Source organism: Triturus cristatus, chromosome 1_2 (genome assembly GCF_964204655.1).
Source record: "Triturus cristatus chromosome 1_2, aTriCri1.1, whole genome shotgun sequence".
NCBI lineage: Eukaryota > Metazoa > Chordata > Amphibia > Caudata > Salamandridae > Triturus > Triturus cristatus.
The window spans coordinates 857,895,236-857,922,109 of NC_140580.1; the positions used below are offsets into that span (position 1 = coordinate 857,895,236).

Sequence of the window (26,874 nt, forward strand, 5' to 3'; positions counted from 1 at the left end):
CCCTCGGTTTTGGGCAATCACAGGAAACTATTATTTTTTTGTCACTTGAAGGATTCTATACATATAACTGTGCCAATTGTGATGACAATTTCATAGTTCGTGCTACAGTCTAATCTAATTTGTTTATTCCTTTGATATGTGTGTTAATTAATAGCTTCAAGTATCTGTAACTTTCAGCAACTCCAATGTTACCTTGTCATGTTAAATTATATCTCAAACCTCCAATCGTGGCGCATCATATTAAAAAGTATCTCTATGCATGTTGAGCAATATAAGGAGAGATTTCATTAGTTTCCAAGTTAGATTCGTTCCAAAGATTAACTACAGCAGTTGATTAAAGAAATGTCCTCGGATGCTAGCGTCTAAGATTGACTAAGAACAGGCAATACTGTTAGCTCACGGGCTAACACTGAATATATTTCCTGATTTGCAATCATTAACCCAACCCTTCCACCCACAACCACATACACTCCTTAAATGAAACAAACAGATTAATAGTGGTGAGACATTTTTTTGTGTTTTTTTATTTTGGTTGCGCTGGGGCCTAGGGTCTGTTCTCTTGACAAGTCCTTATTGCCTCTCAAACACTGCCTGCAAAGCCCACATGTAGCTGGATTTTCTTCTTCAATGTGTACCTTGTGATCTTGTCACTGACGTCACATACTTCACATGATTCCATCTACAGAAACGTCAAAAACAGAGGTATGAATTTTCACAAAGCAAGGAACCATGGCTAGGGGTATCATTATGCAACAATACAGAGAAGGCAGCAGACCCACTTCAATTTGGGAATTTCCAACAAACATAATAAATTGAAATCAGACTGCAGAATTGAACATCAACTTTAAGAATGTATATTTTCTATTTAACTCCATTCATGTGCTATTTAACAGTTTTAAGTACAATTTTTGCCATTTAATTTTGGCGTAAAGGTGTAGATCCCACGACCACTGTTACCTTGACTGAGTGGAAATAGGCTTCATCTTAAAAAAAGAGTTCTGGCTTAAACTCCGCATGACCAATCCCACTTTTTGTTCAGAGCAAAGTACTTTTCCCTTAGAGGAATCACAGGAGGGGTAAAGTACATAAGAAATAATAAAAATTTACCTTAGTTAGTATAGTACTGTTAGCCCCTCAGTCCTGCCAACATTATGTCCTGCCATTGGACTGTATTGCACAGGTTCAGAAGTATATTTTAGGAAATAATTGATAAACTCAACAGGCCTGGCTTTTCCTGTAGGTGAAAATGCTTCTTCATTAATTGGGGAATTTGTTAAGAGTCAGCGTTTTCAAGCTTTGCTATCTACAACGCAAGTGCTAACTAGAAGAGATACGGAGTCAGTGCATGCATTGTAGACAGTGGATTTTGTTTTATAAAAACGGGTCACAATTTAATAATTTCACGATGCGGCGCTCAGCACGGTCTCTGTGCTGTGAGTTGGCAGCATACAGGGTGAGGTGGTGTGTGGTAGAAGGCAAGATGTTAGACAGAATCATCAGCCGGTAAAGAGGCAATTACTCCATACATAATGAATGACAGTGTCAACAACCACGGGAAGCAATGCGAGTTGATCCACAGAGGAACGGCATCCAAGGAGGGCTAACCTTATGCAGTTATGTGTAATGATAGTATAAGCTTTGCAAAATAGCTAACACTGCCTCAGCTTGAGGCAGTAAAAGACAATCCTTTATAGGAAGATTTGCATCAGTAGCTCATAAAACAATCCTTCACAGTAATGACTGTATGAATTGTCTGACAAACAGGGAGGTTGGAAATACACTGAATAAGGGAGTAAACAAGTACGCTGAGAAGAGTTAAAAGTAAAATAAGAAGCAAAAGAAATGGTAATGAGAAAGGAAGTTAGGAAGCAAGAACAAAGCAAGGAGTGTGTGTAAATGTGATTAGGCTAAATGTGAGGTAAGGTAACCAGTGAAGAGGAGAACAAAATTCATACTGGGGGAGGATGGATGTAAATAGTAAGGAAGTCAGAGCCCAGGTGAGGGAGGCAAAGAAGAATGAAATAGAAATATTAGAATAAAAGGGGAGGTTAGAAAGTAACAGTATAAAGAAGTGAAGTGTTTAGATGCAAGCAAGTAAGTGAATAGAGGGTGGAAGAGTACAGGGAAATATGCAACAGTGGCTGTTACTGTGCAATGAAGTGAGAAAGGTGAAGAAGACCACTTTGACTTAGGTCGTCTGGAAGACATGGCTCAAGGTTCTGGATGTGGGAGGGCCATGAAGAAGCATGGATGGGCTATGGAAATGCATGAGGCAATGGGCAGAAATGAAGAAAGGCTTTCAGGAGATCTTCTGTTTTAGACACTGACAACACCTGTCCAATTTTGAGAACCTATGGCCTGATGTACAAAGCCATTTTTGCGGTAGCAAAGGGTTTGCGATCTCAAAATGTCTTTTTGTTATCTACTAAACCCATCTTGAGATATGGTAGCTAAGTAGGTTTTATCAGAACTGCAGACAATGCTACTTACAATAAAACAAGTACAACTCAAACTCATCACATGCACTATGGTACAAGTTGGACTTATACATGCAAAAATCGAAACCACCATGATTGAGAGGCAGTAAGGCAAAATCAAAATACAATCACCATCTCTCCCACACACAAACAATTGTAACAGTAGAGCTCAGTATAAATCACCCTTTTCCAATCCACTTAGTTAATTATCCTAATGTATCTTCTGACTTTCTTATAACCAAGAATGCGTATTATTTCTACTTGTTAATTTTTCTTTCCTTTGTTTTATTATATCTACCCCAGAGTTCTCCAACCCTTTACTCTAATAGGAGCTATTTATATTCAATGAAAATCAACCCAAGCTACTAATATTAGTGTTGTAATAGTGATCACATGAAACAAGATTTCATTATTGGCCTCCTCAAGATTATCAGGAGTGATCATCTCAGTGCAACAGGCAGGGATGTGGTTTGCCATAAACCAGGACTCCTTCAGATCAGTCCTACAGATTAATATCACTGATCAACATTCCCCTCTAAATTAATTCTAAAGCCCTGGCCAACAGACTCCAACCACTGCTTCCACATCTGGTCTAACCAGACCAGTGTGGGCTTATGCCACTACAGAGTGCACAACACTGTATTCACAGAGTCTAGACGGCTTTAGCATTGCTTTCCAAATCGAAAGACTCAACTGTGTTGATAGACTTCAAGAAAGCCTTGGACCTTTCTGGGAGACGTGCTGACAAGAATGGGTATCAGACCCCGCTTTCTATCGCTAATCCAAATCCCGTATGCACAGCCAAGAGCACAAGTCGGAGTGAACGGGACCTTGTCACACCCCCTTACGCATGGGCAGGGGCACAAGGCAGGGATGCCCACTATCTTGCTCCTATTTGCCCTGTCTATAGAGCTACTGGCAGTCTGGGGGGTCAAATGCGATGCAGAGGTATGGGCATTTGATTGGGGACACGCACTAGCACTAGTAGATCAAATAGCATTATACATGGATGAAATCCTTCGGTTTCTCTCTACGACCCTCTCTAACAGGCTCCTGACTTCTGCAAACGGTCAACTGGTCCATATCTCTTCTGTTCCCCTCTGAGCAGCAACAGCAATGTGATTGGCAAACAGGTCCAACTGCCTATCTGGAGGCTTAGGGCATCATTAGGATGTAAAAAGGAACAGCCCGCCATAAGTGCGGCGGTCCCGTTGTGGAGATTAGGATGCGCCCGCCACACTGGCAGGCACATCCTGCATTTTTGACATTGCGGCGGGCGGTGCATCCAGCACCACCCGCCGCAATGCCAAACATGCATGTTGTGCATTTGCATGCACAACGTGGCAGGGACCGCGCGGTGTCTGCCATTTTGTGCATGCAAATGGTACCCCCCATGTGCACCCCCCCACCCCCCAAAATTCCAGGGGGCCTGCTAGGGGCCCCAATGGCAAGCACCGCATGCCTTTCTATGGCGGCATCGCCGTCACGGAAAGGCAAATCCCCACATGTATCCTAATATGGATGGCGGTGTCTAACAGACACCGCCTCCATATTAAAACCTTTTCCGCCCGGACGACTCATCGACCGGGCGGAAAACCGGCTGATGGTCTTTCTGTCCGCCGGGGTCCCTCCGCCATAGTAATATGGCGGGGGGAAATGGTATGCGGGCGGGAGAGAATGTCGGGCGGATCGCCACCGCCATGTGGGTGGTGGCGATCCGCCCGACATTCTAATTGAGCCCCAAGTTTCCCCTATTTAAGGGGTTACATATCCCTGGATCCACACTTTACTTGGACTTGCAACTTAAAACCCCTCATGCCCAACCTGACGACATCACTAGCCACCTGGGCTAAACTCCCCCTTAACATAATGGGAAGGATAGTGCTATTTAAATTGATATTGCTCCCCCATATACTTTATGTAACTCGGAACATTCCTTGTGGATACACCAGTGCCGGGTCCAGACACTATTTACTCAAATCAGGACCTTCCTATGGGCTAACTGCCCATCCAGGCTGTATTTCAGCAAATATGTCAGATCGCCATATGACGGTGGGTTGGGTATGGCGCAAACATTTAGCTTTCTAACTGGGCCTCCCAACTTCTGTTGGTGAACAAATGGCTGAGCTGGGGCTGACACAACCCAGCAGTTCGCCTTGAGGTGGTACGAATGGGTTATGGTGTCTTTTCCCTTTTCTTAATTCTTTCTTTTCTTTAACACAAACTTTATTGTATTTATTCATTTCACAACCTCGTCATGTCACTCACAGCGGCAAAATAGGCATTGTATACAGAAAAATCATGTCACATGTATTACAGAACAGTATAAAGTATCAAGCGTCTGTTCATAAATGAGGGGGTGGAGCCTAGCCACGCAGCGAGACGGACGCTCGATAGAGGGGCTCTGCCGACTGAATGAAAAATCCTATTCAATCCTTTGCTCATCGGCCATCAGTGTGGGGATAAATGACTGCCCATGCAGGTGCGGTGTGGGGCATCCTGAAATGGGTGAGCCGTGGATGCCCCGGGACTGACAAAAGCTGTGGCTGCTGACGAGTGCTTGGGCCCTTCCAGCCTATGTGAGGCCGGACTGGAGTGGCTGCCTGCCGCAGCCTTACTGTGGACCTGTTGCGGGGAGCGGAGCTCTGGCGGTGCGCGTACCTTGGCCTTGGCTGCTGGTGCGATCGAAGTGCCTGAGGCTGCCATATTCTCCAGTTGGATTGCCCTGCGGCTGGAGTCAACCGCTCGCGAGCGGCACCCGTGCGGTTTGAGGTGAGGAGTGCGCGAGCGGGCTTTTATGTCGTGAGGATCGCGGGGCTCGCGACCTCACGAGTGAATATGCTTACGGGGTTTATGGTGGCCTGGAGGGCAATAAGCACAGGAGCCAGGATTGTGGGTTTTGGGCTACTCTCGTCTTTCGCCTGACTGGCGTACTCACGAGCATCACCTATTTATTAGGGTTGGGTCACATGACCCTACATAGCGTGCCTGTTGCGTCACAGGCACGACACAACATTCCCCCCAACAAACATGAAATCAACAATGAATTTGCAATATCAGTGCCATACCATTTCTGATAGTGATAATACCTAATAGCTCAACATGAGCAACATTTCAAACATGTAATTGAGAACAGTCTTACGTGAAATAGTCCATCAGACGACGACTGGGCTCAGGATTTTCTCGCAGGCGGTACTGGACTCTGCCACGCCCCAGGGCTTCTCGGACAGCCACACCAGCCGGCATGGCACCCTGGTGACTTCCAGCGTCACCTAGCCCTTATCTTGAGGTCTCATTTCTGGACTCACCGTCCTGATGTGGGTCACTGCTAGGTTCTTCATCCAGATCCCTAGCTTGTGATGTTTCAAGACTTATGTCCCTACTCGCCTCTGCCGGTGTCACCACTTGACGTTCACGATCCACTAAGACAGCCTCTGGTGGCGAAGATACCAGCTGGTATTTCTTGAAGAAGGACATGTTTCTGGTCACAGTCTCTCTTCCTTGCGGCGCAATAACTCGGGTACCTTTCACGTCTACAACAGTCCATGGACTCTTTTCATATGGCAGACGGAATTTCCCGCTCGTCACCCGGTTCTTTAGTAGGACCATGTCTCCTCTTGCAAACTGTAGTGGTTGCGCACGCCGTTTTTTACTAACTTGAGCATGGGCTCGGAGACGTCGGGCATCCACTTGAACGTTATCAGGTACCTCGGGGCGCCACTGTGGGTGATGTGGTATAGAGTCATTAACTACTCTTCCCATGAGCAGATGCGCCGGAGCTACTCCCGTGGTGGTGTGGGGTGTCTGACGGTAGCTCCGTAGAAATGTGAAGATAGCAAGCTCTAGGGACTGTCCTTTGTCAGAGGCAATCCGTATCACCTTGTTCAAGGTTCGCATGAACCTTTCTACTTCCCCATTGGCCTGGGGCCATCTTGGGGTAATCCTCCTGTGGCGAATATTCAGGGAATTGAGTTAAGTTGTCAGTTCCTGCCCTTGGAAAGGGGGTCATTTGTCTGTCCTCAGCTCCTGGATGAGGCCATGGGTCGCCATTACTATTTCAAGCTTGGGAATCACCTCGGCAGCACTGAGGGATGATATGATTTCGACCTCAGGATATTTGGAATGGTCATCAATGACTACAAACAGGTGCCGGCCATCGGGCAAGCTGCCAAAATCCAAACTGACACATGACCAGGGTAAAGAAGGCCTTGGTTCCGTAATGATGGGAGCGGGACAGGGAGCGTCCCCAGTTACTTGACAGGACAGGCAGGAACGAACCGTGGCCTCCACCAGCTCGTCCATGAGGGGAAACCAGACCTTGGTCCGGAGTCGTGACATACTTTTGACCATCCCCTGGTGTCCGATGTGAGCTAGCTGAACGACCCGGGCAGTGAGGGCCGTCGGAATGACCAGTCGGTGTCCCCTCAGGAGGTATCCTGAGGTGTCTTCTGTGAGTTCATCTTGGACGTGGTATAGGCTGTCCATGATACGCTGGGCCTCTACAGTCAGGATTTTCCACTCCTCTGGCTCGGTGTCAGTGACCATGCTTCAGAGCTACCTTGGCCCGTTGCAGACAGTTGTCCTTCTCCGTCTCGGTTCGCAGGTCATTCATGGAAAGGGGAAGGGGGCATGACTGGGCTGTGACACACCTCACATATTCCTCTTTGTCGGCAGCATCTTCTTGCTCCTGCTCCGTGGCAGCTCTCGGATGCCGCAAGAGGTAGTCCGCTGGATTCCTGGACCCTGGCTGATACTCCACCCTGCAGTTATAATTTTGGAGCTGCAACATCCATTTCTCAATTCGGGGTGGCGGCTTGGAGGATGTCCCCGTGAAGAGAGCTACCAGAGGTTTGTGGTCAGTTTCTACCACAAATGACTTGCCATACACGTATAGGTGAAAGTGATGGCACCCCCAGTGTATTGCAATGGCCTCTTTCTCGATTTGCGAGTACCTTTGCTCCGTGTCTGTGAGAGACCGACTGGCAAATGCTACCGATGCCCAGTCTTCTTCCGGGCCTCGTCGTTGTAGAAACACCGCTCCAAGCCCAGTTGGACCAGCATCAAAGGTGATCTGGGTCATCTTCCGGGGGTCGAAGAATGCTAGTGTAGTCGCCTCTGAGAGCGCCTCCTTGATGTCCCTGAAGGCCTGGGCTTGCTCCTTGTCCCACTTCCACGGCGTGGAGTCTTTTGTAAGTTCCCTCAGTGGCTGGGTAAGTGTTGTGAGGTCACAAATGAAATGCCCACAATAGTTTACCATTCCAAGTAACCTACGGACCTCCGTGACGTTGGTGGGGGCAGCAGCATCCTTAATGTCACGGACCTTTTCATGATCCGGATTCACTCCTTCCGCAGAGAAGGTGTATCCGAAGAACTGTAGCTTGGTATTCAGAAATTTGCACTTCTCACGGTGGAGGGTAAGTCCAGCATCTTGAATACGGCGAAGCACCTGAGTCAGTCGTGAATTATGTTCCGGGATTGTCTTGGCATGCACCATAATGTCATAGCTGACATTTATTACTCCGGGTATGTCCATAATCAATTCATGTATGGTATTCTGGAATACCTCAGCCGCACTTGATACACCGAAACTCAGGCGTGTGTATCTCCGGAGGCCCACATGAGTTGAGAATGTGGTTATATTGCGACAGGAGTCGTCCAGTACTAACTGGTGATACCCCGACCTCAGGTCCAACTTGGAGAACCAGCAGGCTCCCGCCATCTCTCCTATGAGGTCATCTATGGTCAGGGTAATGTGCCGTTCCCTCTTAATGGCAGCATTTGGTAACCTCATGTCCACACAGATTCTCACTGCGCCCGGTTGCTTTGGTTTTCTTGTGACGACGATTGGGGATACCCACGGCGTGGGTCCAGAGACCTTCTTAATTATGCCCGCTACTTCTAGTTTTTATAGCTCTTCTTCCACTAGAGGACGCAGGTGGAATGCTATTCGCCGGTGGTGCAAATCTACAGGTTGTACTGTGGGGTCAATGTGTAGATGCACCTCTTTGCCTTTGAACTTCCCAAGCCCCTCAAATACGTTCGCAAATTCCTTCAAAATGTGTTGGACTGACTCCTGGTGCACTCCAAATGCGAACTTCACAACCCCCAAGTCTTCAGTGGCCCGGCAACCTAATAGCATGCCTTGTCCATCTTCCCTGACATACACGTTGGTAGTGATTGAATGGGCGCCGTGGGCTATCATTAAATTTGCCTTGCATCTTCAGGGATGAGTCTTGGCCATATGCAAACACAGTGATGGCCGTGTGGCTGAGTGGGGGTGCAGAGTTCAGGGTCTCATACAAGGCGGAGGCCATGATATTGATGGTGGCACCAGTGTCTACCACCGCTAGGACGTCCTGAGAACCCACCTGGATATTACATTGGGGTAGCCGTCGGGCTTTCCGGGTGGCTGTTCCTATCATGTGTACCCTGTGTACTACACGCTCCTCTTCCTCGTCATAGTCCATATCACTGGGCCCTTTTTCTTCTTCCGGGACCATGTTCACCACCTGTTGAGGTTTCCGATATCCCTTTGATCTACAGACCTTTTCAAAATGGTTAAATCGGCCACATCCCGAGCACCTTCTCCCCTTGGCTGGACAGTCCGTTGTTCTGTGAGGTGGTTCTCCGCAGTACCCGCAGGTTTTCGTCTGCCCCTGGAACGCTGTTCCCGTGTCTTTTTTTGTCCAGCGGTTTGTCGACTTGGTCGTCACGATATTCACTGGTTCCGTCTTGACTGGGGATTGGAAGCCGCTTCCATATGGGCCGCCCGGGCCTTGGATAGTTCCTTCGTGCACCCCAATGTTTGTATGTCCTGTAGTGGCTTCCCAGATTCCTCCAGGATTCTTTCGCGGAGCTTGGCAGACGCACAACCCTGGATGATCTGTCCCCTAATCATCTCCGTTTCGTCGCGGAAACCACACGTCGACGACAGGTTCTTGAGGCGGGCGTGGAATGTGTCAAGGGACTCTTCTGGGAGTTGGCGCGCCTGCCGTAAAATAAACCGCTCATAGTCCTGATTGGCCATTGGCTCAAAATAACAATTGAGAGCATTTATCAGGGTGTTATGAGTTTTTGGCGTGGCTTCGGTGAGCGTCTTGGTTATATTATGGATATCTTTACCCCCTAGATGCAATAGAATAGCTTGTTTCTGATCTCTGTGCGCCTTGGTGGCTTCAAAGAATATCAATAGCCGTTCCACCCAGTCATTCCATTTGGGGGCGAGTGAAGACGGGGAACCTTCCACTATAAAGGGCTTTATCGGGGGAATTGTGAACATGGTGACCCTCAGTTGCTTTCTAATGTTTCACCCCAGATGCTCTGTGGAGGTTATCCCCTTGCTGACAGCGTTTTGGTTCCCTTTCGCTTTATTTTTATTTGTGAGAGTTTCTATAATCAGCCTCCCCTGGGGTCACTCTGTGTGGCACTTACTGCAGTGTTCTTGCTGTGCAGTCTCCTCTGGGCTCACTCTGGGGATTTCCTTTGGGAGCAGGAGGCTCAGTTGCTGGCAAGCCTCTCCCGACTGCAGGCACTGATTGGTGTGTTTTCCAGAGCGCTGTGGTGTCCACTGCCTTTCCCCCTTCTCCTCTGCGTTCGCGCTGTGTTGAGAGGCGCCGGGGATGTAACCGAGGTCGGGCGAGGAGTCACTGGGCACGACGCTACGCACGTGGAGTAGCGCGCGCGTGTGCACAGGTGAGCGCGCGGAGGCTCTGACAGCGGAGCGGCTCACACACGGCAGCTGTTCTTGCCGGCGGTACCCCAGCAGGAGGTCACCTCGTCACCGGCACAGTAGATGCCACGCCGCCTCCGCAGGGCCACACCAATTCGCTCCTCCGCACTCCCAGGCACCAGCGCACCGTGGCACGAGCACCACAGGGCAGGTGAGAAGCCCTCGTGGCCGCCACTCGGTGCAAGAGCGGGGCACGCCCACCCCTCGTCACCAAATGTTATGTCGTGAGGATCGCGGGGCTCACGACCTCACGAGTGAGTTTGCTTACAGGGTTTATGGTGGCCTGGAGGGCAATAAGCCCATGAGCCAGGATTGTGGGTTAGGGGCTACTCTCGTCGTTCGCCTGACTGGCGTACGCACAAGCGTCACCCATTTATTAGGGTTGGGTCACATGACCCTACGTACAGTGCCTGTTGCATCACAGGCACGACACAACACAGGCCCGGGCCTGCCCGACAGACAGGACGCCTTGGGAGCACCTCCCCGGTGAGTGACGGCCACGGGGGATTGAAGTAGGGGACGCCTTGGAAGCCTTGAAATATTTGCATTTCCCCTGCTGCGGACTGTCAGAGGACATCTGTGCCTCTCCACGCTGTGCAGTAATCCACATGGGCCCCCGGTGCCTATCTACACGAGGCCACGGCCCCTGCTGAGCTTTTCGATCCCGCTTTGTTGAGGTGGAAGACGGGCAGCATTGGCACTACTGCCTGGCACTTACCTGGAGAGTCTCAGATTGCTTTACCCTGCAGCTGTGTTGATGGTGACTGGGCCTGCCTGTGCCCCCCATTCTGACTGAAAAAACAAGGGTGTGGTGGGGCACAATATCTGTTCCATCATTTCCACCTGGATACTGATTCCTTCACGGCGGGGACTCGCTGGCCGCCTGAGCACACTAAACGGCCTCCCTGCTATGCCCTCACATGCTGTGGAGCGGACTAACAAGGACAGAGGGAGGTGGCACAGAGGGCTAATATGTGGGCACATCAGAACCCACGAGAACACAGAGTTAAACCCATCAGAGTGGTCCAGCTGCGGTCTCTTCTGCTGACTACAGACAATAAAAGTGCTCTGGCGATTCAAGGTAGGCAAACATGACACACGGCAATCCAAACTCCCGTTTGAAAACAAAAGCACTACGCCGGACGGAGATGGAGCATTCGCAGGGGTCAATCTCGGACACTTCCACGGTGGAGGCAAGTCGTGGCGAAAGATGAGCCTCAACCCCCCTCTCCTCTCCCCCGGTTGCTCACACTGCCCCTGGACCCAGCAGCAAGGAACTCCCCTGTGAAGGCTAAATAAGCCCTCCTGCTCCTGAGCGGCCTGGGTAGGGAGGAGGGCGGCAGAGACGCTGTGGGTGAGGGGCCTGAACTCTTTCGTTGGAGGCCTGGATTATCCTGCTGCAGGCTCTCCTCCATCGCAGGTATAACTGCCGGACTCTGGAGCACCTGGGACCGGCTCCCCCCTAGTTGCTCGCATTGCTCCTTGGCCCACCAGCGGGGAACTCCTCCGTGAAAGCAAAATAAGCCCGACCGCCCTCCTGTTACTGCACTCCCTGAAGGGTGGCAGAGACGTTGAGGCTAAGGAAGGCGAACTCTTACCGGGGGGGGCCTGGATTCTCCTGCTGTGTGTCTGGAAGCCCGTGCATCCCCATTGCTTTGGTGGGGCGAAGCGGGGGACCCATCTCTCAGGGAAGTGCATGCCGCAGTTTCCCCCGGTGGGTCAGAACTTCAAGTTGCGGGCTCACTGACAGGTAGACGAGGAATAGTGCAGTAGGCTATATACAGATAAACTCATTACTACAGAAGTGCATTACCATAATTCATCTGCGAGTTCTGCTGCTACTGAACGCAGCCTCCTTGGTTTCTTTGTAATGGGTAAACCTGACAAACGCCAATCTAAATTCCAGTTTGAAAGCAAGAATTCCTCGCGCAGGACAGAGATGGAACAGCTGAGGGGACAGGACTCAGGCCCTCCCATGAGGGCGGCTGGCCACGACAAAGACTTGAAGGAGATTCTGGTCGAGGTCAAAACTAGTCTTAAGGCGATTGAAGCCAAACTCGATTTAATGGCGCACCGACATGACAAGATGAACGAGAGTGTGGATAAGCATGCAGATGGCCTAGACCAGCTCGAAACTAGGGTCTCTTACATCGATGATAACCAGGCTACGACAAGAGAGCAGTTACTTAGAATGGACAAAGTTCTGGCCATCATCAAAGGCAAGAATGAAGATCTAGAGGCCCGGTCGAGGTGCAATAATCTGCACATTGTGGGTGTGCCGGAGTCTACAGCCATTGATAACATGGAGGACTGCATAAAAACAATGCTCAAAGACTCTTTGGTGAGGCCCTGTCTCTGGTGTTCATCGTGGAACGAGAACAAAGATGTTTAGCGCCACGGCCTTCCCAGGCGCTCCGACACGACCCATAATTGCACACCTTCTCAATTATAAATACAGAGATGGGGTCCTGCGCCTCTCTCAATCAATCAATCAATCAGGGGTTTATAAAGCGCGCTACTCACCCGTGAGGGTATCAAGGCACGGGGGAGCTGCTCAGGAGCAGTCGAAGAGCCAGGTCTTGAGGTCCTTCCTGAACGTGTGCAGGGTCGGGGGGCGCCTGATGTTCACGGGGAGCTCGTTCCAGGTCTTGGCAGCGATGTAGGAGAAGGCTGTCCCGCCTGTTCTGTTTCTGCACATGCGGGGGACCTCTGCCAGGGCGAGGACGGCGGCGTGATGGTTCCTCTTGGGGGAGTGGAAGGATACTCTATCGTTGAGGTATTTGGGTCCGATGTTGTTGAGGGATTTGTAGGCATGGGTGAGGAGTTTGAAGGTGATCCTCTTCTCGACGCGGAGCCAGTGGAGGTCTCGTAGGTGTTGGGTCATGTGTTTGTGACGCGGTGTCCCAAGGATGAGTCTGGCTGCGGCGTTCTGGATGGTTTGGAGTTTGTGTAGTAGCGTTCTGTTGATTCCGGCATATAGGGCATTGCTGTAGTCCAGTCTAATGGTAATGAGTGCGTGGGTGACGGTCCTTCTGCAGTTGTGGGGGATCCATTTGAAGGTCTTGTGGAGGATGCGCAGGCAGTTGAAACTGGTGGAAGCGACGGGGTTGATCTGGCGGTTCAGAGTGAAATGCAATTCTGAAGCAATGTGCTCCCATTCTAACTTGACTTCACCATTGCAGTCCAGGCCGCAAGCAAGGAATTTCTATACACCCCAAAAAATTCTACAAAAGGAGGAAATTAAATATGCCCTCATCTACCCTGACAAATTGAAAATCACTCACAAAGGGAAGTCACACAACATCACCAGTGCGCCCTCAAATTTGCCAAAAGCATTGCCTCATTGGCGCCGAGAGGGTCCCCGCACCGTGAGGAGATGGCATTGGTGGACAAAAATAACTAAAATTGACTCAGGCTGTGATTATCGTTGCGCACTGTCTTCTAACGAGATGGAAAGGCGGGTTGAACTTCGCTAGAAGGCGAAACGAGCACGAAGCATGCCACCACAAGAACGTTTGAGTTGACCTACTGAACCTGATGATAAATGACGTGGGCGACATTTGCTGACTCAGCCACCCAGCCTAGATTTGGCTGGAGTATTTGCCTGGCTCTCCTCCACCCTCTGGGATGAGTCCCTTAAATGTTGTAGTTTTTGTATTATTGGGTCCCTGTTGGGCAAGAACAGTACAGTTCTTGGGGTTTGGGTAGGGTGAAGGGTGGGAGCGAGGTCTTCAACCAAATTCGGGGGTTGGAGTAGGTGGGGGTGGGTTTCCGTTTAGCAGTGGGATACTGTTTTCACTGCTGGCATACAATTACACTACATGGTAGGCTACCCTTTTGGTCTTCCCCACTCCCCCCCAGACTGGTGCGAGAACTGTGTATCACCCTGGTTTCATCTTTTGCAGGAGATTTCTCAATTGCGACACTACAGAGGCACCCTACACATACATTCATATCACCAGGCTCTCGGCTAGCCAAACCTGGAGATGGCTGCGCTGTGAGCGAGCTCCTCCGATCGAGTCTCGATCCAGCAATGATCCTACAGTCATAACCTACTAATCCTTACAAAAATAACCATCGACATGGCTGTCAGAGGCGACCTTTGACCGGTTCTCTCTCCGCCACCGAAATCCATCTGGTAAGTGGTAAATCATCCCGCTGAATAATCGACTGAGACGCGGCCTGGTTATCGTGGGTGCGCACGCTGGGACGCAACCACTACGCAAGCCCCGGGCGCGACATCTGCGGCGGAGGCCTAAAAACTGAAAAGTTTTGAGCGGACTTAGCCGACGGCAAACATCGAGGACTCCAGGATTGCCACAACTTAATACTTCTGCAATCAACCCAGAAGGTGAGCGGCGGCGAAATAAGCCGGGTGTGTCTGGCGGGCCCCGACGGGAGCGAAGAGGCAGATCTTCAACATTGCCAGCAAATACCCACTCCCTGTCCGCCGAAAACTGTGGCATACCTCCCTGCTGCGACAGTAGGCGATTTAAGGCCTAACAACACCCAAACACACAAGATGATGGACGGAATGTTGAACATTGGCAAAACATTCACCCCCAGTCACAGATCTGGGTTTAGTCCATCGTTATTTTGCTCACCAGTTCAGACATAGCCATATGCAAATCAGTCTTGACCCTGTGCCTCATGGGAACAGTCCAGCCCGAACAGCCAAGCCATGTCTTTCCTGGACCGGAATCAAGCATCCTAGGACCGGTTTCGGGGTTTCACCCCTCTTCAGCCAGGATAGCTTGACTGCAGTGGCGTAATGAGCATGGGACCCCCGTCTGGGCATACCCTTCCCACATAGGGCGAACAGCAAAACACACAAGATGATGGATGGAATGTTGCACATTGGCAAAACATTCACCCCCAGTCACAGATCTGGGTTTAATCCATGGTTATTTTGCTCACCACGCCACCCCAGTTCAGACATAGCCATATGCAAATCAGTCTTGACCCTGTGCCTCATGGGAACAGTCCAGCCCGAACAGCCAAGCCATGTCTTTCCTGGACCGGAATCAAGCATCCTAGGACCGGTTTCGGGGTTTCACCCAAGCCAAAGACTACACTCCACGAGGTGGGGGTGAGCTCTGTGCTGGAAGTAACCGGTGAGAACTGAGGGCAAAACAACGACAAGTGGTGGTGCGCTGCCTGTTAAGCTGGCGATCTGAGCATAGCCCCTACATATGTGCAAGAGTACGACGATAATATATAACTAATGCACAGAGGTTCCCCATCCAGGGCGGATTACCATATCGCGTATCCCACGTACCTTACGCTACACCCGCGTTATATAATAAAGCAAGGCATCTGCTGTATATAGCGCGACCAACAGTTTCCAAATACCAGCAAGCCCAGAGGAGCAGCGGATTGGGCTGCAACGGCGGCCCGGGTTGCAAACCTGTATTATTGTGCACTAGACCAAAGCTACACTCACCAACATTATAACCCGAGGGGTCCACGAGAGCAACATACCACTTGTTCTGTGACTCTGCTCCTGGATGATCAGTACACAATATAATTTCCCAGATGAGGTGCATATGACCATAAGCACTTAACTTTATACCTAACCGGCTCCGCATAGACTACAGTTTGGTTCTGTGCAGCCCTGCAACGGATACAATATATCTGAATACTGAAAGACAGGTTCCACTAAATAGAAAAAGCTCTTTACATACTACACTCACTGCCACAGACGCGCCAAATCAGTCCCCGCAGAGTACTACTGGGACCTGTCTCGATACATCTCAACACCCGCAAGCATTAGCAAGCCAGACAAAACTCAGTCCAAATTACAATTTGAGCAGCCCAAAAAAACAGCTGAAAGCAGCACTGATAGCCACCTAAGGGACCAGGCAAACACAACCACAACAGGCCCTGATGCGACAGAGGACTTCCAAGCGATGTTCAACACGATTCAATCAACGCTATCAAACATTGATAGAAAGATAGACTCCTTAAAATACCGGGTCAACCGTATGTCCGAAAGATTAGATAAACATACAGAGCGTATCGACATGGCAGAACGCCGCATATCCGACGCGCCAAACCAACTGGAATTGAAACAAACAAAAACTGACAAGGCCTTATCAGCCATGATGGCAAAGACAGAAGATTTAGAGGCGCGATCATGCCGCAACAATCTGCGCTTGATGGGCGTGGCGGAATCAACCCGGACAGGAAATATGGAACGCTTCATTGAGACCCTTTTGATTGCTCTTCTTGGCAGAGAAACTTTCTCTGAGGTATTCATTGTTGAGAGGGCACACAGATCCCTGGCGCCCCCCCATCACCTGGGGAGAGGCCACGCCCTATAATCGCCAAAATACTGAACTAACAGACAGAGATGCAGCGCTTCGCAGAGCCCGAGAACTGGGCACACTACATTATGAAGGCATTACTATTTCCGTTTACCCGGACTTCACTTCACAAGTTCAAGATGCACGGAAGAAATTCTTGGATGTAAAACAGAAACTGCATGAGAACAATATTACCTATGCTATGATATACCTAGCTCACCTGAGAATTACTGTTGATGGGAAAAGTAACATTTTCATTGAGCCAAAGGAGGTGCTAAAGTACTTGCAACTCAAACATCCGCAATCTACAAGGCAAAAATCCCCGAGAGGGATGCAAGCGGAGCAGGAGAATACTTCAGACGTGGAATAATACATCTCCTCTATGAATCCGCTTGTAACTCAGCAAGGGAACGCACTAAAAACTCCCGCAGATGCCATGAAAGTTAAGAATAGACACTTAGTACGAACCACATTATTGAAAAGTAATATTGCATAGTTAAATACCAGAGACACCTATGTTAACTCGAGGGCTCGAGGGCTGATAGAAAATATCTCACTCTACTAAGAAATATCGCTGTTCTGCTGCTATTTTTATCGTGATTTAGTGTTTGCTCATTTTTAACTTTGTAAAGTTTTATTCTGCTTATTTGCACACTCGTTTAGGAAATGGAATCAGGGGCACTTTAAATCTGTATTTTTCGCTGTAGTGAGAGCTTTCCTCACTTCTGGCGGGACAGAGCTAGGCGCCATTTTGTTTTGAAGGCGCTCTAGTCTCTGCACCACCGGCACTATTTAAATGCACGCTGCGCGTTCGCAGGTGCTCGAGGGCTGATAGAAAATATCTCACTCTACTAAGAAATATCGCTGTTCTGCTGCTATTTTTATCGTGATTTAGTGTTTGCTCATTTTTAACTTTGTAAAGTTTTATTCTGCTTATTTGCACACTCGTTTAGGAAATGGAATCTGGGGCACTTTAAATCTGTATTTTTCGCTGTAGTGAGAGCTTTCCTCACTTCCGGCGGGACAGAGCTAGGCGCCATTTTGTTTTGAAGGTGCTCTAGTCTCTGCACCACCGGCACTATTTAAATGCAAGCTGCGCGTTCGCGCAGCGGGCGCGCCGCTGGCGCGCCGAAGGCGCGCCTAAGGCAAGCCCGTCTGCGCCCGTCAGCAGCCCGTCGGGAGCCGGGGCCAGTTATGTTGCCCATTTCAGGGTGGATGGTTCTCGCCGCCGGTCCTACTCACGTGAGTGTCTTACTCAGCTGCGGGGGCCCTGCTGTAACTCGCAGTTCTTCCCTAACCTGTATGGGACTCGAGACTTTGTGTGTGGGGCTTGTGGCTTTCGCCTTGAGTTGGGATCCACTGCTGGCACTAAAATACCTAACTCCCCTGTCATTTCGTCGGCGCTTCTCAACGTGCGTTCTCTGAAAAAGCATCACTCAGAGGTGTTCGAGCTCCTGGATGACAAATCTCTGGACTTTTTATTTGTCACGGAGACCTGGCTTGACAATTCCTCCGACCCAATCGTCACCTTGGCTATCCCTTCGGGGTACAAAATCAGCAGATTAGACCGAACTACAGGTAGAGGCGGGGGGCTGGCTGTTATTTTCAAAGAGATGTGGGCGCTGGACAAGTGCTCTCTCAGCACGTGGGACGGCTGTGAAGTTTTGGATTTTAATATCCGCTGCTCGGCCCACTTTTCTCTTGGCAGCTCCTTGATTTATCGTCCGCCGGGAGTGGCCCATGCATTCCTTCAGGCCTGTGTGGAGGCGGTCTCCATGAGAGCTCTACAGTTTTCCCATTATGTGATTCTAGGCGATATCAATATTCATCTTGACCAAAATAACTCAAAGGACACACGTGAATTTCTTGATATTTGCCAATCAGCGCAGCTCTCTCAATGGGTCGATCAGGCTACTCATCTTGGTGGCCATATTCTGGATCCTATTCTTTCCAACTTCCCTATCTCAATTAAAGCTCCGCTCCCGGTCCCTTGGTCTGATCATTATCTAATTGGCTTTTCATGGGTAGTGACCCCGCCCAGTGCTAGTCCAATGGTCGATCATAAACCAGCGTTCAAGAAGGTTGACCCCTTACTCTTTGCCAGGGCGCTGGTGGCCAACAGGCCGCTTTTGCCACAAGACCTCGATCAGTGTCTTGCTGCCTTTTCCAACTGGCTTCTGGGCTCTTTGGTGGCAATTGCCATACCTACCTCGGCTAGACAGTCAAGGGATTCCCCCTCCAAACCATGGTTTACAGAGGATCTGCGTCTCCTCAAGCAGGGCTGTAAGAAATTGGAGCGCTCTTGGCGTCTTAGCAACTACTGCCCGGCAGCTAAGGAGCAGCTCACGCAGGGTCAGAAAACCTACTATAAAGCGATCTCCTCTGCTAAAAGGGCGTTCTTTGCCACTCGGATCGATCAGGCCCAGAACAACTCTAAGGAAATTTTCACTATTGTCCAAAGTTTTATGTCCCCTGTGGCGCAGAGCTGCATCCTACCGGCAACAACTGATTGGTGTGAGACGCTTTCTACATTCTTCCGGAACAAGATTCTAAAGATACAAGGCAGCTTCTCTGGCCCGGTTGTCTCTATTGGGCCCGCGGTTCCTCCTGTCTCTTCAGTCACCACTCCTGTTGCTTTGCCCTCCATTCATTCCTTGTCTAATTTCTCTCCAGTAGATTTGTCGTGCACTTTGAGAATTCTTCAAGGTTTGAAGTCTGGTTCTCTGGACGACCCATGCTCAGCAAGACTACTGGCTTCTGTGGCAGAGACGGTGAATGAGGAAGTTAATTTCATCATTAACCTGTCCTTGCAGGATGCCAGGGTCCCTAGCTGTTGGAAGCAGGCCAAAATCCTCCCCCTACTGAAGAAATCTACTCTTGATCCTTTAGTGCCGGGAAACTACAGACCTATTTCTCTCCTCCCTAGCCTACACACTCCAATATTTCTTATATTTTCTTACAGTTCCTGATCTTAATGCATGCTTAAGGTCTGTGAGAAAATAGTGAACAGACAGCTGTCGGAGTTTGTCGAGAGTGCGGGTCTTCTTCACCCTGCCCAATCGGGATTCCGTCCCTCCTTCAGTACGGAAGGTGCTCTTTTGGAAATCTCAGAAGCCATTCGGGAGTGTTTAGACGCCGGCGGGAAGGCTGCCCTTGTGCTGCTTGACTTGTCGGCGGCCTTCGACACTGTCCCCCATTCACTGCTGCTTGACAGACTTTCGAAGATTGGTGTGTCGGGCTCGGTTTGGGGCTGGATTAAATCCTTTTTGGATGGCCGGTACCAGCAAGTCTGGATACCCCCGGTGGCCTCGTCACCTCTTCAAGATGGCACGGGGGTTCCCCAGGGTTCATCCCTTAGCCCCCTCTTGTTCAATATATACCTTACGCCTCTGGTCTTTCTAGCGGAGGGGTTGGGGGCTAAGGTCATTGCCTACGCCGACGACACGCAACTTCTGTTCACTTGGGACAAACAGGGGTCCTCGGTGGCCCCCGTGCAGAGGTGCCTCTCCTCGGTCTTTGAATGGTTGGCATCGGCACATTTAAAATGCAATGAGGATAAATCCAAGGTTTTGATGTTCGGCGACTTCCCCTCAGGATTCATAGAGTCTATCTGGCCTCCCGAGTTCCCACCGCCTGTTTCCAACAGTCAGACTGCAAAGAACCTGGGCATCTATTTTGACAGTAATCTCTCCTTTTCCAGCCAGGTTAAGCGTCTGACAGGTTGCTGTTTTGGTCTTCTCAGAATTCTGAGAAGATTCCTTCCGCTGCTGCCTCAAGCGGCTAGGGAATCAGTGGTCCGGGCACTCATTTTGTCCCGTTTGGACTATGCCAATGCTCTCTATGCTGGGCTCCCAGCTTATGCTCTCAATAAGCTTCAAGTGACCCAGAATGCGGCTGTCCGCATGCTGGGCGGGCTGGGTCACAGGCAGAGTGTTCATGGCTACCGTCGCTCCCTTCATTGGCTCCCGGTCAGGGCTCGGGTAGCTTTCAAATCTCTCACCATAGCCCACCGCGCCCTGCATGGGCAGGGGCCTGGCTACCTGCAGAAACGCTTCTCGTTTTACGTGCCGGGGAGATACTTGAGGTCTTCCTCTCTCAGGCTGATGAAGATGCCTTGCTTCCAGCGCCATCGATTAGGTGGCGCTTCCCTGGTCGTGTTTGCTGCCCGCGCTTGGAATGCGCTCCCCCTCTCACTCCGAATTGTTGAAGACACTGGGGTTTTTAAAAAACTGCTAAAAACGCACCTCTTCTCGTAGGGCTTGGTCTTAGTTCTGTCTTTCCTTGGGCCGCGCCGGGACACTCTTTCGAGTATCTGTGCGCGTAATAAAAGTAAATAACATAACATAACATAAATGGTATTATCAAGTAGGTAACCTGTTAACGCTATTAGGTTATGCACAATGCATTATCCTCATTTTGAATGTTGTATATTTGTGAACTCGATCCCCCATATGATAGTCATTGGGGTTTACGGCTGGCAGTTTCCGCCACCTTGGGTATACCACGAATCTCTCTTTCCCTGATAGGGAATAATTTGTGGGTGGGCAAAATTGTTAGTAGTTAATCGGGATTGTCTTCGCTATAATTGGGATGGCGAAGTTGGTGGGGGGTGGGCGAATGCAGAGTTTGGGAAACATGGTAATTGTATACATGATGGCTTCATTTTCATACACATGTACACATAACGCGTTCTTAGTTACAGCACATGCAGACATGCTTAATACTGTGAAAAGTGTTGACGTTGCGATCTATAATTGGTATTCTCATGATCACACAGATGCATACAGTAACTAAACCTACACCTCTGAAACTCGTGACCTGGAATGTGAGAGGCCTTAATAATCCCAGAAAAATCAGACAAGTGTTTGCTTATTTAGATAGGCATCATATAGACATAGCACTACTGCAGGAGACCCATCTACTCCAACAGAAAGCAGTAAAACTTGGTAACAGATGGGCGGAACTTGTGGTGTCATCATCTTACTTCTCCCATGCACGTGGGGTAATAACCCTAATAAGGAAATGAACCTGTTTTGTACTGGACCAGACAATCACAGACCCTCAAGGTAGATATGTAATTGTAACAGGCATTTTCCGAGGTACTAAAGTAGGACTTATTAACATATATGGTCCAAATGTGGACGATCCCGACTTTATAGTGAATGTATGGTCCAAACTCCGTGAGCTACCACCTATGGACTTACTGTGGGGAGGGGACTTAAACATGGCACTTGACGAAACAAACACAACGGAACATCATCACCGGGCCATCTCAGCTATACTAAACGGCATGACAGAATTCCGAATGTATGACATATGGCGGATGCGCAATCCAACTATACAAGACAGCACCCACTCATCAACAGTACATAACAGCTGGTCAAGAATTGAGTATTGGCTTATTACGGAACAAGCCTGTATATGGACCCAGAACATTAGTCATCTCCCCGAGACGTTTTCAGACCATAAACCTGTTTTATTAACTATACAAATCCCAACATATGTCCAATCACCATTTGTATAGCGTTTCAATGCCGCTGCCTTATTAAACCCACTCTATAAAGACACTATTCACACAGCAATAGTGGATTTCTTCACTATAAACAAAGGGTCAATAGATAGTGCGGGAAGCCTTTAAAATGACTCTGAGAGGCATATGCATTAGCACAAATGCCGGAATATTAAAAGACATTTGCACGCAACTTCAACAATGCGAAACACACATTAAGAAACTAGAAGCAGAATATGACACTACTCACAGTGCACATACCCTAAGTGAAATAAAGGACGAACTGAACCGGTATAATGACTTAGCGGATGAGGAACTAAAATATATATCACGACGTCATACAGCACGCAAGTTGGGCGAAGAGGGCAGACCAGGCCGGATTCTGGCACAAAATATACACACAGACCATAAACAACACACTGTTCTACGGATAGAGGATGATAATAAGATAATTCACTATGACACAGAGGGTATACTACAAACGTTTATGGAGACCTATAGCGCATTATTTAAAACGCAAGACACTGCGTCTACACCAGCAATTTTACAATACATTGAGGACAAAGCATTATTATGGCTATCGGATGGCCAACGCGATTATTTAGCGCAACCCATGACTGAAGAAGAAATACAATTAGCTATTAAGTCATTACCTAACGGTAAATCACCCGGTCCTGAGGGCTACACAGGGCAATTTTATAAAGCATATTCCGATTTATTAAGTCCATATCTTCTTGAAATGTACGATGAAGCCTATTATAATAAGATCCTCCCTCCAACACTATGCGAAGCGCTTATAGTTGCATTGTTGAAACAGATAAAAACCCCGACAAAGCTGAATCTTATAGACCGTTATCTTTAATAAATACGGATGTTAAGATTTTAGCCAAAATTATTGCCACAAGACTACAACCGTTCATGTCTACTATAGTCTTACCAGATCAATCTGGATTCATACCAAACCGCTCAACTGCACACAATATCCGCAACATCTCTGCTCTCCTACATCAGCTAGATCCAGACCTGCAAGCAGTGGCGGTGCTGCTTGAAGCGGCTAAAGCCTTGGATTCCGTTGAGTGGTCATATATGTTCACAATACTACAGAGGGTTGGACTGCCACCCATGTTTATTAACTGGATCAGACTACTTTATAATAGGCCGGCAGCTTGCATCAAAGTCAATAGGCACATATTAAAGGCTATACCGATACAAAGGGGCACCCGACAGGGATGCCCATTATCTCCCCTATTATTCTCTATCACATTAGAACCTCTAGCCTGTAAAATACGTCACAAATATGCACAAACGGCATTAGGCTTCCAGCTACGACCCATTGGTATCTCACTCTATGCAGATGACATGCTGCTGTCCATTAGAGACCCTGACACAAATTTATCATTGTTACTTAGAGAATATATGCAATTCGGATGCCACTCAGGGCATCAGATAAACTGGAGTAAATCAGCTGTACTACCACTAACAGTAAACACGCAACCACCACAAATGGAATTCCCTCTAATTTGGCAGGAAGACCCGATAAAGTTCCTCGGAATTTGAATTCATCGCGATCCTGAATTAGTAGTCCAATACAATTATGGCACAGCAATTGATAAGGTAGAAATACAAATCGCCAGATGGATAACACTACCCCTCTCGCTAGCAGACAGAATCTCACTAGTGAAAATGGTGATATTACCTAAACTGCTTTATCTCTTTACAAATATCCCGATACACCCTCCAACCCCAATCTTCAAAAGAATACATACAAACCTCATTAAATTAATATGGGCTGGCAAACAGGCAAGGATCAATCTCAATACATTAACACTCCAATATGCATCGGACGGATTTACAGTGCCAGATATGTATTTATACTATCTATGTGCTCAGGCGCTATATGCGCACTATTGGTATCACCCAGTGCCATTTATGCCACATCTGCGGTGGAAGATGGAAGATGAATACGATACGAACAACCTCCACAGCATGGCAACAAATTAGTCAACTCACTAAAAAGGTTCCCATTTATGCTCCAGATATGCCTCTAGCTCGCCACCCTGATTTATCAGTTACGCAGGAAAAAAATAACATGGCGCTCCTAGAACAAGTGGGTATAGCAAAAATGGGCGACCTTTACCCCAATGGCGCCTTTATCACACCGGATGACCTCGCATACATAAGCAACCAGTCACTGTTATTTAGATTTATTTATCACAGGCTACGAGCAGCTGTCAAGGTCCTATATCCCACTTATCCGAATGAACCTCCAACATTAGAGTCTCTACAGACACTGATTACAAATCCAACTAACAATAATATAGTAGCACAACTCTACAAAAAGGTGCAGACGGAAATAGGTGCAAACACACACAGAGCCCAAGATAAATGGAATACACTCCTGGAGTCCCCATTAAATGACGAAGATTGGAAATCTTGCTGTGCACTTACCAAATTACTAACACCCAATGGTAATCTCCGTATTATCCATTATAAGTACCTACACCAAGCCTATCATACCCCACTCAAACTATACAAATAAAGATTACGTGACAATGCGCACTGCAAAAGATGTGGGTTCGATCAGGTTAACTTTGGACACTTAGCATGGCATTGTGGTAAGATTAGACAATATTGGGAACAAGTGATATATCTAATGGAAGAAATCGTACTATGTAAACTAAATTGCACACCGCAATTATATCTATTAGGCCATCAAATACCTCTGAAATCTGTTAAGAAAAAATTAGCAGCAATAATGCTACTACTGGCAAAGCGAAGAGTGGCAATACATTGGGACAGTAAACAAACACCTACTGTAAAACACTGGATTACGGACGCTGCCTACTGCAGAGATAATTTTCTGTTATATACTGAGGAATTGCCTACCGCTCCCAAACCATCTAACTTCTGGGAGCCTCTCACTGCCTATTTACGAGAACACCCTGATGTATTTAAGGTGAACCCTTAATGTATACAACTGAAATGTCACTGTTATACAGATATGGTGTACAGATGGTCTGCTAGCTCAATTAGACATTATGTAGAACGTCAACAGTTATTGTAACTTAGCTGCCATGTGTATTACCGATGTTATTAATCTACTGCATCAACTAAGAAAATCTCAATAAAAAAAAATATATATCACCAGGCTCTCCCTCCGAAAGTCTAATCCCAATGTATTGCTATATGACTGCAGGTATTAAATGCCTTACTTGGAATATACGTGGGCCTAATGATGGCAGGAAGGCTTGTCTTCTATACAACTACCTCACAAGACAATGCTTCTTACAGAAACTCCATCTTAGCCCCTTAACAGCATCCCGTCTGCGGGCTCGGTAGTGCACGGAAATACATGCATCCTATTATTCCAATTATGCCCGCAGTGCAGCTATACTGATTTGAAAAAACTTACCATGGAAGCTCACATCAGTTAACCTGGACTCAGAAGGCAGTTTTGTCCTTTTAGCTGGCACCCTCCATCAACACCCAATCATACTCGCTTGCATAGATGGACCCAACACTGACTGCCCTGAGTTTTTCAGTGAGGTATGGTGACATATTGTAAATCTAGGACTGCGGCTATAATATGGGGGGGGAGACTTTAATGTGATTTTAGACCCAAATGTGGATAGGTTGGGCGTCTCTCGCCGCCCACACCCTAATGCCGTGGCACAGCTCCTCACTTTAATACAGGACCAGAGCTTAACTGACGCTTGGCGACTTTTAAATGAATCACGCAAGGAAGTCACATGCCTTGAATTGGCGACGTGGGTGTGGTCCCATATTGACTACTGGCTAATCACTCAGGACGTCCTAACGTGGACGACCCGTACATCGCTGCTCCCCTGGACATTATTTGACCATGCCCCAGTGCTGCTGGAGCTGGCAATGACTCTCTCTATCCCGCACACCTTTTCCTGGCGACTGCCAGCCGGCACCCTATGGGATCAACTATTCTGCTCCGAATTACGCACTGCAAATGTTCACTACTTTGCAACAAACATGAGCTCAGTTAAGTCCCCGTCAGTGCTCTGGGAGGCCTTTAAAGTGGTCATAAGAGGGGTATGTATTGTGAAACAAGCGGGGTCTTGAAGGCTTTTTGTGCAAGACTGGCACTCAACTTTTTTCAATCTAACGATCAGGACACAATTGTGCGAATACAGGAAACACTATCAGAATGAAATGAAGAGGCTGAACGCGAGTTACATTACATGGGACAAGAGGTGAGAGCCCACAGATATGGGGATGGAGAGCACTCTGGTAGGACATTGGCCCAAATGATCAGACCACACACAGCTAATGACTATATTTTAGACCTCATACATGAAAACATGGAACACCATACTAGCCCCACTGAGCTACTCAATATGATAACCACCTTTTACTCAAATCTCTACCAAACTAAATGCTGAATACCCTCTGACCAAATCAAACAGTATCTGGAGTAGATACAATTATTATGGTTAGATGATGTACATCGCCAATATCTGGACTCCCCATGCTTTTTGTAGTCTTCCCAATGATAAGGCTCCCAGTTTGGATAGCCTCACAACATCCTTTTACAAAGAATTTGCCACTATACTAATCCCACATCTCTTAGCTATGTACCAAACATCTGTGGAGACAGGGACAATACCTCTGTCACTTCGAGGGGCGGTAATCATTACTATTCTTAAACCTGGCAAACCAGCCACTTCTTGTGATTCTTATAAACCGCACGCCATAATTAACGTGGATAATAAAATCTTTGTAAAACTCATTGCCAACCGTTTGGCCCCACTTCTTCCAGCCATGATCCGGCCGGATCAGTCTGGATTTGAACCGGATCGCTTAACTGTACATAATCTCCGCACC

General features: G+C 48.2%; 1 long non-coding RNA gene across 1 annotated transcript in view; it reads right to left on the reverse strand.

The window, feature by feature from the left end:
- Positions 1 to 506: 506 nt before the first annotated feature.
- LOC146868162 (uncharacterized) overlaps positions 507 to 26,874 on the reverse strand; it is a 67,760-nt gene continuing 41,392 nt past the window's right edge. Inside the window, exon 3 of the long non-coding RNA XR_014966186.1 lies at positions 507 to 679. This is a non-coding gene — a long non-coding RNA (uncharacterized LOC146868162). The remainder of the gene's footprint in view (positions 680 to 26,874) is intronic.